The 11048-nt window shown below is 34.6% G+C and overlaps 2 pseudogenes; both read left to right on the plus strand.

The window, feature by feature from the left end:
* Positions 1-874: 874 nt before the first annotated feature.
* Positions 875-3987, plus strand: LOC142641440 (zinc finger BED domain-containing protein RICESLEEPER 2-like; annotated as a pseudogene).
* A 2731-nt stretch (positions 3988-6718) lies between these two features.
* Positions 6719-10269, plus strand: LOC142639573 (sodium/calcium exchanger NCL-like; annotated as a pseudogene).
* The last annotated feature ends 779 nt before the right edge of the window (positions 10270-11048 follow it).

The raw sequence follows: 11048 nt of genomic DNA on the forward strand, positions 1-11048 counted from the left end.
TGGCCCAATAAAGAATAGGGTCGGGTTCGGATTTTATCAAAAAAATCTGAAACCCGACCCGAAACCTGACTTGGATAAATACCTGGATAAATACCCGGTATGTTAAATTACTAAAACACTCCCTTTATATATAGATAGATATATATATATATATATATATATATATATATATATATATATATATATATATATATATATATCATTGAGAATCTAATTTGGTAACCTAAGTCTCTACTCACTACACAACCCAACCGCCCCTCTCACTACACACCCGAAGTCACTCCTCAGCAACCCCTCACGCCTTCAGCTTCACGCCTTAGCCCCTCACGAGTCACGCCTCAACCCCTCACAGGCCACAGCTCATCACGCCCTCTCGCCTCATCACTCCCTCAGCCCCTCACGCCTCAGCACGCCCTCACCTCGCCTCAGTCAGCCCCTCACGCCCTCTCGCCCCTCGCCTCATCACGCCCTCTTAGCCCCTTAGCACACAGCCACGCCTCACGCCTCAACATTGTAAGCTAATTCTTTTTCTGTTTTTATTTTTTATTTTAATTTTGGGTGCATGAAAGCAACCTAAGTGTTCTCTGTGTTATTGTTGGATTCTTATTTCAATTATATATGTGTGTGTTTTTGGGCAATTCTATGTGGGTTATGAGCTTACAGTGAATCTGTATAAATGGGTTTCAGAGTTTAACTATGAATTTCATGATATTGTTTATATAGTTGGGGTTTGAAATTTCCATGTTGGGTTTTGGTAATTTTGAATTTTGGGGTTAAAGAGTTTGTTGAATTTGAAATATGGGGTATGTGGGTTTTGGGTAATTCTTGTTGAATTGAGTTTTTAATGAATTTGTGTAATGGGTCTGGTTTTTGGGAAGGTGGATGGGTTTTTTGAATTTATGTTATATTCTTGTTGAGTTGTGACTTGTCAGTTTCCAGTGAATTTGTGTAATGGGTTTTGAGTTAAAATTTGATCTTTGATGTGTTTATGTGGTTGGGGATTTGGAAATGTGGAGAGATTTTGGAATTTGCTTGTCGGGCTTTGATAGTCTTGAATTTTGGTTTAGAAAATAAGTTGGGATATTGAATTTGGATTATGGGATACGTGATTAATTGGATATATTTGTGAGTTATGAGTTTCCAGTATTAGAGTGGAGAATTTGGAGGTTTCTTTATTTTTGAAATTTATGTATAGGGTAATGTGGATTTCATGTTTGGTGATGCGTATTGGTGGCACAAAGTATCATACTAGTTTTAAATAATGGAAGAATTTGTTTATTGATTTTGTGTTTGTTGAGAATGCAGAGCCTAAAACGGAGATGGAAAACACAAACAAATCTAGTTCTTCCTCGCCAAAGGGCTCTCCCTTGAGAAACAAATCTAGTTCTTCCTTGCCAAGTGGCTCTCCCTTGAGAACCGAACGTTTTCCCTTGCCAGCTTTGCGGCCTCCTTCACCATTTTCACGTTCACCCTCGCCATTGTCACCTGGCAGCTCATCCTCAGGATTAACATCACCTTTATGCCCATTAAACAACGAATAAGTGTTTGGAATTTGTAGTTAATCATGTTTAAGTATGTTTGGGTTGATAGAATTTGTGAATCTGTGTAATTATGAGTTTGTGGGTATTAATCAATGAGTATGTGTAATAATAAATTTAAGTATATTTGTTGTGATTCTAACTCCTAAACTTTTGAACCAATTAGGAGTTCAAAATCCCTGACGGTGGACTTAGGAGAAGACTTAGAGACAGAGGAACAAGAAGGGGCAGAGGGAGAGGGAGAGTAAGAGCCTACAAATGAGGACTTGGAGTTGGATACAAGTAGAAAAAGAAAGACTACCTCAGATGTTTGGGATCATTTTACAAGGAAGAAAGTTGATGGAAAAATTAAAGCCCAATGCCATCATTGTAGCAAACTTGGGTGATTCTAGCCAAGGTACAACCCATTTGCGTAATCATTTAGTAAGATGTCCACGGTTGAAGTTTAAAGATATAAGGGATATGCGACAACAAGTCTTAGTTAAACAACAAAATAAGGTGGATGGAACTATGAGTTTAAATGCTTACCAATTTGATCAAGGCAAAGTGAGGAATAATCTTGCTCATATGGTCATCCTACATGAATACCCCATTTCAATAGTTGACCACATTGGGTTTAGAGAATTTGTGGTTTCTCTTCAACCTTTGTTTAAACTTGTCACAAGAAATACTTTGAAAAGTGACGTTCTTAAAATCTATGATAATGAGAGGGAGAAAGTTTTGAAGATGACGGACAAGAATGGAAGTAGGATGACAATTACAACTGATATGTGGACTTCAAGTAACAAAAAGAGAGGATTTATGGTCATTACCGCTCATTTTATTGATCATACTTGGACGTTGCAAAGCCGGGTTTTAAGGTAATTTTTTTTATCTATAAATTGAATATTAAAGACTTTACATTTAGAATGTTTATTGAGTTATATTATAATTATTCCCATTATTTTAGGTTTGTTTATGTTCCTTCTCCACACACAAAAGATGTCCTTGCTGATGTCTTTGTTGATTGTTTTTTAGAGTCAAATATTGATAGGAAGTTGTCCACAATAACCATTGATAATCGTAGTGCTAATGATGCTATGATAAGACTTCTCTTGAATAAACTTGATAATAGTTCTTTTATGTTGGGTGGGTCTATGTTGCATATGAGGTGTGCTGTATATATTTTGAATTTAATTGTTCAAGATGGGTTGTCTCTTATTAGTGATGGTATTAAAAGGATTTGTGATAGTGTGATTTATTGGACTTGATCACTAAAAAGGAGGCAAAAATTTGAATAAAATGCCCGTCAATTGCGTGTTTAATGCACCAAAGAGTTAGTCTTAGATTGTAAAACTCATTGGAATTCAACCTACTTATTGCTTTCTACTGCATTGATTTATAAAGATGTTTTCCTGTGTTTGGCTAAACGTGAAACATCTTATACTTTTTTGCCATATGATTATGATTGGGAGTTAGCCAAAGATATTTGTGGGAGGTTGGAGTTGTTTCATAGTGTGACTGAGTTTTTTTCTGGTCGTAAGTACCCCACAACTAATATGTATTTTACTTTGGTGTGTGAGTTGAAAATTACATTGAATGAATGAAGTTTGTCTTCAAATGAGATGATAAGTACAATGGCAGAAAGCATGCTTGCTAATTTTAATTCTTATTGGGCTAATGTTAGTGTTGTTATGGATGTTGCTGCTATCTTAGATCCAAGATATAAGATGAAGTTATTGGAGTTTTATTATCCTAACATTTATGGTGATAATTCTAATTTGGAGATTGAAAAAATAAAGAATCTTTGTTATGATTTGCTTAATGAGTATGGAGATCTAGATGAGTCCCCTGTAGATAATGAAGGAAGTTCTTATATTCCTGCAAGTAGTACTTCAAGCCCTGCGGCACAAATGAAGTTTAGGTTGAGTGGGTCAATGTCATGTTATGATTTGTTTGTGAACAATAGTTCAAAGAAACATGGGAGTGCTAGAATGGAATTTGATTATTTCATTGATGAGGGAGTGTTGAAGAGAAGTGAAGATTTTGATATTTTGGGATGGTGGAAAAGTAATGGTCTCAAGTATCCTACTTTACAAAGGATTGCAAGAGATATTTTAGCCATTCCTGTCACAACTGTTGCTTCAGAATCTGCCTTTAGCACTAGTGGGAGGCTTTTAAGTCCACACCGTAATAGGCTACATCCCAAGACTATAGAGGCAATGATGTGTGCTCAGAATTGATTATGGAATGAAATCAATGGTTAGTAATTGTCTAATTTCTATTTATAAAATCAAAATTGTATTTTTATATTTGCTAGTTACAAATTGATGAAGTTTATTCCATTTTTTAATTCATTGTTGTTGTAGGTTCTTCAACTATGTCTGGTGATTGTGATCTTCAAACAATTCTTAATGATGGGGAGCCTAATGAAGAGGATGGGAGTTGTGTCACAATTGTGGACGATTAGACATTTTGTAATAATTAAGTAGCCCTTTTAATTTCTTAGACTTGTTGGATTGATTTGTTGGTTTGTAATTATTCTAAGCCTTTTGTAATTTCTTAGTCTTTTTAATTTGTTGGTTTGTGGAAGATAAGACATTTTGTAATTTCTTAGACTTGTGGGATTTATTTTGTAGCTTTTTATGTGATTTATTGATTTTAAATCTTAGTTGTGATTTATTGATTTGGCTGCCATATAATGTGGCCTAAATGCCATATAACAGGGCAAATTTTGGCTGCCATATAACACAGATGATTTTGGCTGCCATATAAATGGAGGTAAATGATTTGGCTGCCAAATAACAGTGCAAATTTTGGCATTTGGGCCACATTAAATGGCTTGAATTTAGGAAAAAAAATTTAACGGGCTTCAATTTTTTTTTTGTTGGGCCAAATTTGGGCCCAAGAAGTTAAACGGGGGCCGGCGGGGCGGGTTTGGGCCCCGGGAAAAAAACCCGATTAATAATCGGGTCGGGTCTGAGTTTCGGGTTGGGCCTGCGTATGCAAAAACTCGGCTCGAACTCGACCCGCTGCCATTCCTAATCTTGAAGCATACGAAACTTTTTTTTTGGTTATTACATGGGAATTTGGTAATATGATGGTAGAAAACAAATTGTCTATTGTATCATGTTATTATGGCCTTGTAATTAAAGAAAGTAATTTATACAATTTAGTTCATTTTTTGGATCGAGCTTTTTTTATTTTTTTAGGTGGTATACTTCTATCTTGGATCCATTGATTTTAAAATATGCCAAACATCCTTGAAGACTCTTGTTATGTAATTCTTGTTTTCAAGAGAATATCTTGAGCACGAAATTGTAATTTGACAGAATAGAGCAATAATAGTATTTCCAAGAAATTCCATCATATAGATTGGCTTTTTGGTGAAGAGCCAGAATGAGGCTGTGAATAATTTATATAATTTGTGTTTTTAAGCCATCCTCCAATTTTTAGTACTTGTTCCAAGTATATTCAAATGCAAAGAACTGTTGGTCTCTCCAACAAGAATGACCATTTAGACTAGATAAAAAATTGGAATGCATTAAGACCTAAAAAGCTAATAGTAGAACTCCATCACAACATGCTATTTGCAAAACAAATTTGTTTACATTTCATCTATTCATCAACACAAAAAATCAGTTACTACATGAAAATACAACTTGCACAGCAATTCGATTATACAATGGCAACAATGGAAGGCAAAAGATGAATCTCCTAAATGATGCCATGGCCAAGACAAGTCCATTCGAAACTTCAATTTGTTTTGATTTTTTCATTACACAAGATGAATCTTAGCTTGGCGCATTTCTCAACATGACGAATCTCCCTTAAGACTGCACAACATACAAATAAATTATCTTAACATCACTTCAAAGTTTCTAACAAATATTTTCACAAAAACCTTTAGTGCATTTCACAATTCAAACCATAATAGAAATATAGGGAATGAGAAAAAACTGATCCATTGTGACAAATTTCAAACTAAGAAATTAGTATCAAGCTATGAATCATAGCTCTATTTCAGTAAAAGAAGCTAAAAGGAGTAAGAAATGTATGATCTTAGGCAAATAAATCAAGAACAGAGAAAAAAATGGGGAAATCATAGATTTGGTATCAACACTTCCTAAATGTCAAATCCAATAGATCCAAATCCAACGCTAAAACAGCTTAGGGCAGCCAGCAGACCACTTAATGCAGTTAACAAATAAATAGTTCTTCATTTTAGTGCTATTTTGAATACAAAATCATAGCTTTTATGAGAATAATTTGTCTACTGTCTGCCTGAGATAAGTTCTCAACGATAACACACTAACTTGAAAATCCAATTTCCATACACATAACATCACAGTTTTAGCATCACATTAACATAAAAATCCAAGAAGAAAAGAAAAAGAAGGCAGAATACAAAGAGATAAACTAAAACTCTATGAAGCATTTCAACAAACACCTTTAACAACAATAACAGAGGACTCAAAGGCCGCAACAACAGCAACACTAAAGAAGCAAGGCAATAACAAATTTCACTCACTCAATAACTCACGCACAAAATGACTCATATCAAAACCCATTTTGACATCAACCCAAGTTTGTGAAGTGGAAACACCCATCCAACCACCATTCATTTGAAACCCAAAAATCCAAACCAAAGCTATAACCACAGCACACACACACAAGCTCACCTCAAACAGATATTCAATCACAACACATTTAGTCGTACCCAAAACCCCCATTTTTCAAACCCAAACAAAATCATACAGCTCTAGTCATCAAAATAATTAAAACTGAAAAAAAAATAATAAAAAAGAAAATAAATTTGAGAGGGAGAGAGGGGAGACCCGGTAGCCACCAGTGGTGGTGACACTAGTAATAAGCACCGCCAACGACAGTGGTGTGGGTGCAATGAGAAGTGAGAGAGCTACGAGAAAACCTTGAAAGAAGAGAAGACTAGACTAGGAAGCATCACCGGTGGTGGTGGTAGTGGTGTGGGACGAGCTGAAGCCCACGGAGATTCGGCCATGGATTTACAATCTTCAAGAGGAGTTTTTTTTTTTTTTTTTTCTCTCTCTCTCTCTGAAATTCAAATTTGGGAAAGCTGAACTGCTAGAGTGAAAAGAGAAGAGATAGGAGAGAAATTGAAGCACGCGAATTGCCAGCGTGGAGATATGACGTGTCAATTTTTTGAGCATTAGATTTAATCCATGGCTGATATTAAAGCTATTGCACGGAATATGAATCCATCAAACTTGGTGTGTAAGGAGAATCGATTGGCAGAGAGAGAGAGCCAAAACTTGGGGAGCAAGGGAACCTTGACACTTGGCCTCATCATGGGCAAAAAGTGGGCATGATCTTAGCAATATCTCTTGAAAATACAAGAACTTTGGATACTTGTCCCCATCATAGATTGCCACATGGCATGATCTTGGCCCTCCATATGTAACAATTGATTGAAAATTAGCACAATATAAAAAGGGACCTAATTTAATTTGGATAAGCCAAGTAAAATGGAAAACTAAATGAATTTTCAAAGAATGACACGTGTTTGATGAAAAATGCCTTTCTAACACATATCCAAATCAAATCAAACCAAAAATATTCATTTTTTATGAAAGATTCAAAGAGATAACTTTGAATTTTGTTCAAAAAGAAATAATATGTCTTTAAGTTCACCAAATTCTTAATTTAAAAATTTCAGCAAATTTTAGGGCCTGACAAAATACGGTATTGATACCGTTCTAGTAGAGACATAAGGATTTTCCTTACAACCTTTGGTTTAGGATTTTTTTTTTTACCTAGATTGAATGAGGAATTCACAATATCTTTGAATTTAGCATAAAACTAGTCAAAGCTCACATCTTCTTCCATTCCGATTTCCTCAAAACTACTAGTAAGCCTCCAAAGCTTAGTATCTTTCACAGCCTTGGTTCTTTCATATGTGAGCTGTAGAATGGTTCATGCTTCCTTTGCAATATTAGTGGAGATTTTCTTGAACTCTTCATTGTTAACATCACTGTATAGCACATCCAAAGCGCTATTGTTGGGCCAAAATGGGCAAATGCCCATTTCGCACAAAAAATCCAGCATTTTGCCTCCTTTCCCAAACTAATTAGGGAAATGCCTTTATTTTGAAACTCGATTTTCTCAAAATCGATTTTTAATGTAAAACTCGATTTGTTGAAAATCGAGTATGGGGCGATCAAACTTTTAAAAAAAATTGCATGAAACTCGACTTCATGGAGCTCGAGTTCCATGCAAAAACGCCAAGGTAGCTTAGGCATCTTTTGCGGTTTGAATGTCAGAAATTCTTTCCATATTGATCGTTTATAGAGAAAGTTAAAAATATTGTGCAGGTCCTTCAGCCTTAGATCCAAAGAAGAAAAATTGAGTATGTGAAGTACAAGCATGTTATTTTAAAATTTCTAGAACATCTAAGAAAACGTTCACTGGGAAGGCTGCTCAGGGAGGATGGCGAACCTGATTTAGAGACCATTAAAAAGTAAGTTTTTTTTAATTAACAGAAAATTGTTCTTTGATTTTATGTTTCCGTATTTGATGAAATTTTTGTTGGATATTATGGCAGGCTGTTTTATACAATTGACACAAATCATGATGGACACATTTCAGATAGTGAATTGAGAGCATTGATTATTGGAATTCAGTTTGGAAAAATCGATCTGGATCACGATGCTGCTGTAAATATAATAATGAATGATTTTGATACATAGGGTAATTCTTGTATTGATGAGGCAGAGTTTGTCAATGGCATTTCAAGATGGCTAAATAAGGCCAGGCCGGCTGCTGCTCGTAATGCCGGGCCTTACTCAATAAACAAGCTAATAAGTGACTTTCACATGGTTAAAATTGTGCTGTTTCACATTCATATTTTCAAATCAACAGATGCTTATATGAATTCTTAGAAATTCTTACACAGGAAATAGAGAGAAAGCATGATCTGTTGGACGTGGGTGGGACTGGGAGTGATGAAGTTGAGGCTGTTGAGAAATCCATATGGGCCTCCATCAAGGCAGTGCTATTGTTGTTGCTGGGAACTATAATTGCTGCTGCTTTTGCTGATCCCCTGGTAGATACTATTGATAACTTCGCTGATGCCACTAGTATTCCTGCTTTTTTCATCTCTTTCATTGTGTTGCCTTTGGCTACTAGCTCTAGGGAAACTGTGTCAGCAATTAGATTAGCTAGCCAGTACAAGCGACTTACAGCCTCATTATCATTTTCTGAGGTTTGTTTCTCATTCTCAACTCTTTTGTATCTATGTTATATTTAGTACTTACTCCCTAGAGTTGATGATGCACAAATAAAATACAAAATGGCAAGATATGTACGTATTAAATTGTGATATTGGTGTGTCGTAGCTAGAGTCCCGAGATTTTAAATTGCTCTCGCGAAACTATAGTTAGGATAGTATTGGATCATTTTTTGATATATGGATTTTTAAATTTAAATTAATTTGGGCACTTCTTTCTCTTACAAGAATAGAAGGGTGAGGTTGTGGATTCTACATCCGAAGGTGCATGTGTAGCTTCCAACTAAAAAAAAAGAGTGTCAATTACCTTTGGTGGCTTTAAGACTTCACTGGTGGGTAGAACCAGTTATGGAGACCCCCTACCTATCCGTGGTATTCGAGGAACACCAAGCACTTGAATTTAGACCATTAGCCTCGTTTTACAACTTCTTTATAAATAGTTGATGTGTCAAATTTTTATCGGTTCTTATCTTGGATGACTACTAATATCATTTTTTTACTTATTAATTATCATTTACCCCATCAGCATTTTGTAAAAAAGCTTGTATAATAATTTGTAACTTTAGCATTTTTCATTTGATATTATACCTCTGTTGTAGCTTCACTTCAATAAAATTTGTGTTCATCACTTGCTCAAAGCATGGAAACAATGATGTGTATTAGTTATGCTTCATGCATTATAACAGAAATTGAGAGAAAATCGATTTAGAAAATATCTATAATTCTGACTAATTAACCAAAAGATTACAAGTTTACAACTTTGTATATATGGTGATATACTACATGAATAGAGGCTAACAAACTACCAAACTAAGCGAGAAATTAGCTACAGTTAAACTGACCAACTAACTTAAGAACTAACCAATCGCAGCCATAAACCTGTACACTTTTTCACGTGGCTCGCACATGGTTACATCAGAGATTCATTTATCAAGTTATATGACATGCAGCAGAAACTATAACAGTTTCTTAAGCTACAGTCGTTTATGCAGTAATACTAACTTCTTAACTCTTATGCAGTTCTTGTTTCTTGTTTGATTCTTCCTTTTCTTTTTCTTTTTTTTCTTTTTTTCTTTTTTTTTTTCTAATCTTTGATACATTTATTTGAAATTATTGATTTTTCTAGAGAAATTCAACTGCAATTGTCATAAATCATTAATTTCTTGCTGCAGATATATGGGACGGTAATGATCCATAATGTCCTCTCTATCCCTATCTTCTTGGCCCTGGTTTATATCAGGGGATTGACATGGGATTTCTCATCTGAAGTGCTAGTCATTCTTATTGTTAGCATTGTGATGGGTTTATTGGGCAGCTTCCGCACCCATTTCCCGCTGTGGACATCTATACTAGCTATCCTACTTTACCCATTCTCCCTGGCCCTGGTTTATGTTCTTCATTACTATTATGGCTGGTCATAGAATCACGAAGATCCCAAAATTGTGATTGGTGGGTACTTACGTTTCCTGTATGTAGAATTGGAGTTGTTTCTTTGAATCCGGTGTGCTTGTTTAGTTTGCTTAAAATAATGTGTTATGCAGTGCAATTTGCATCAGCCTCTCTTAAAAGTGACCATAACTTTTAAGTAGAGTTTGTGATGAGCTTGTTCAAACCTCATTTTCTTTCTTGTGTGTTTGTTTCTAAAAAATAAAAGATGTGCTTGTTTAATGTAAAAAAACATTTTAATTTTGGTAAGACATACGGTTTATTATTTCAAGTGTTTTTTTTTTTTTTTTTTTGAGCTGGCATACCATGGGCAATTTTTGTGGTTGTATAATTATTGTTTTCAAAATTTGGTATTTTCTGGGGCAAAAATGCAAATTAAATCCTTTAAGTTTCTAAAATTTATTTCAGGCTTCCAACTTTACTTTCATTCAATTGATTATTTTTAGTTCTAATATATTCAGTCCAAACTAATATTTTTATAATTAGAAATATTTTAAAAGATCAAAACTAATAATAAAGGTTTTTGGTAGAGACTAACAAAAGGTTTTGTTTGAAAAAAAATTTAAAATTTAAAGTAATCAATTAAATGACAAAAAGTTAGAGACGTAAAATAAATTTTGGTTAAATTTAAAGGATGCAATTAACATTTTTACTTTTTTTTCTCCTCCTCTTCTTATTAATATAGATATTTTTAAACTTTTTTAAGGGCTAAAAAAACGATAATAATTGTTCTCCATCATTGTTTGGACCCTCAAATTTTAAGTTCTTTTTGGACTTTTGTCTAATAAAGAGTAATTTTTCTTGTTGTTGGGTATTAATAA

The sequence above is a fragment of the Castanea sativa genome, chromosome 6 (assembly GCF_040712315.1).
Source record: "Castanea sativa cultivar Marrone di Chiusa Pesio chromosome 6, ASM4071231v1".
Taxonomy (NCBI): Eukaryota; Viridiplantae; Streptophyta; class Magnoliopsida; order Fagales; family Fagaceae; genus Castanea; species Castanea sativa.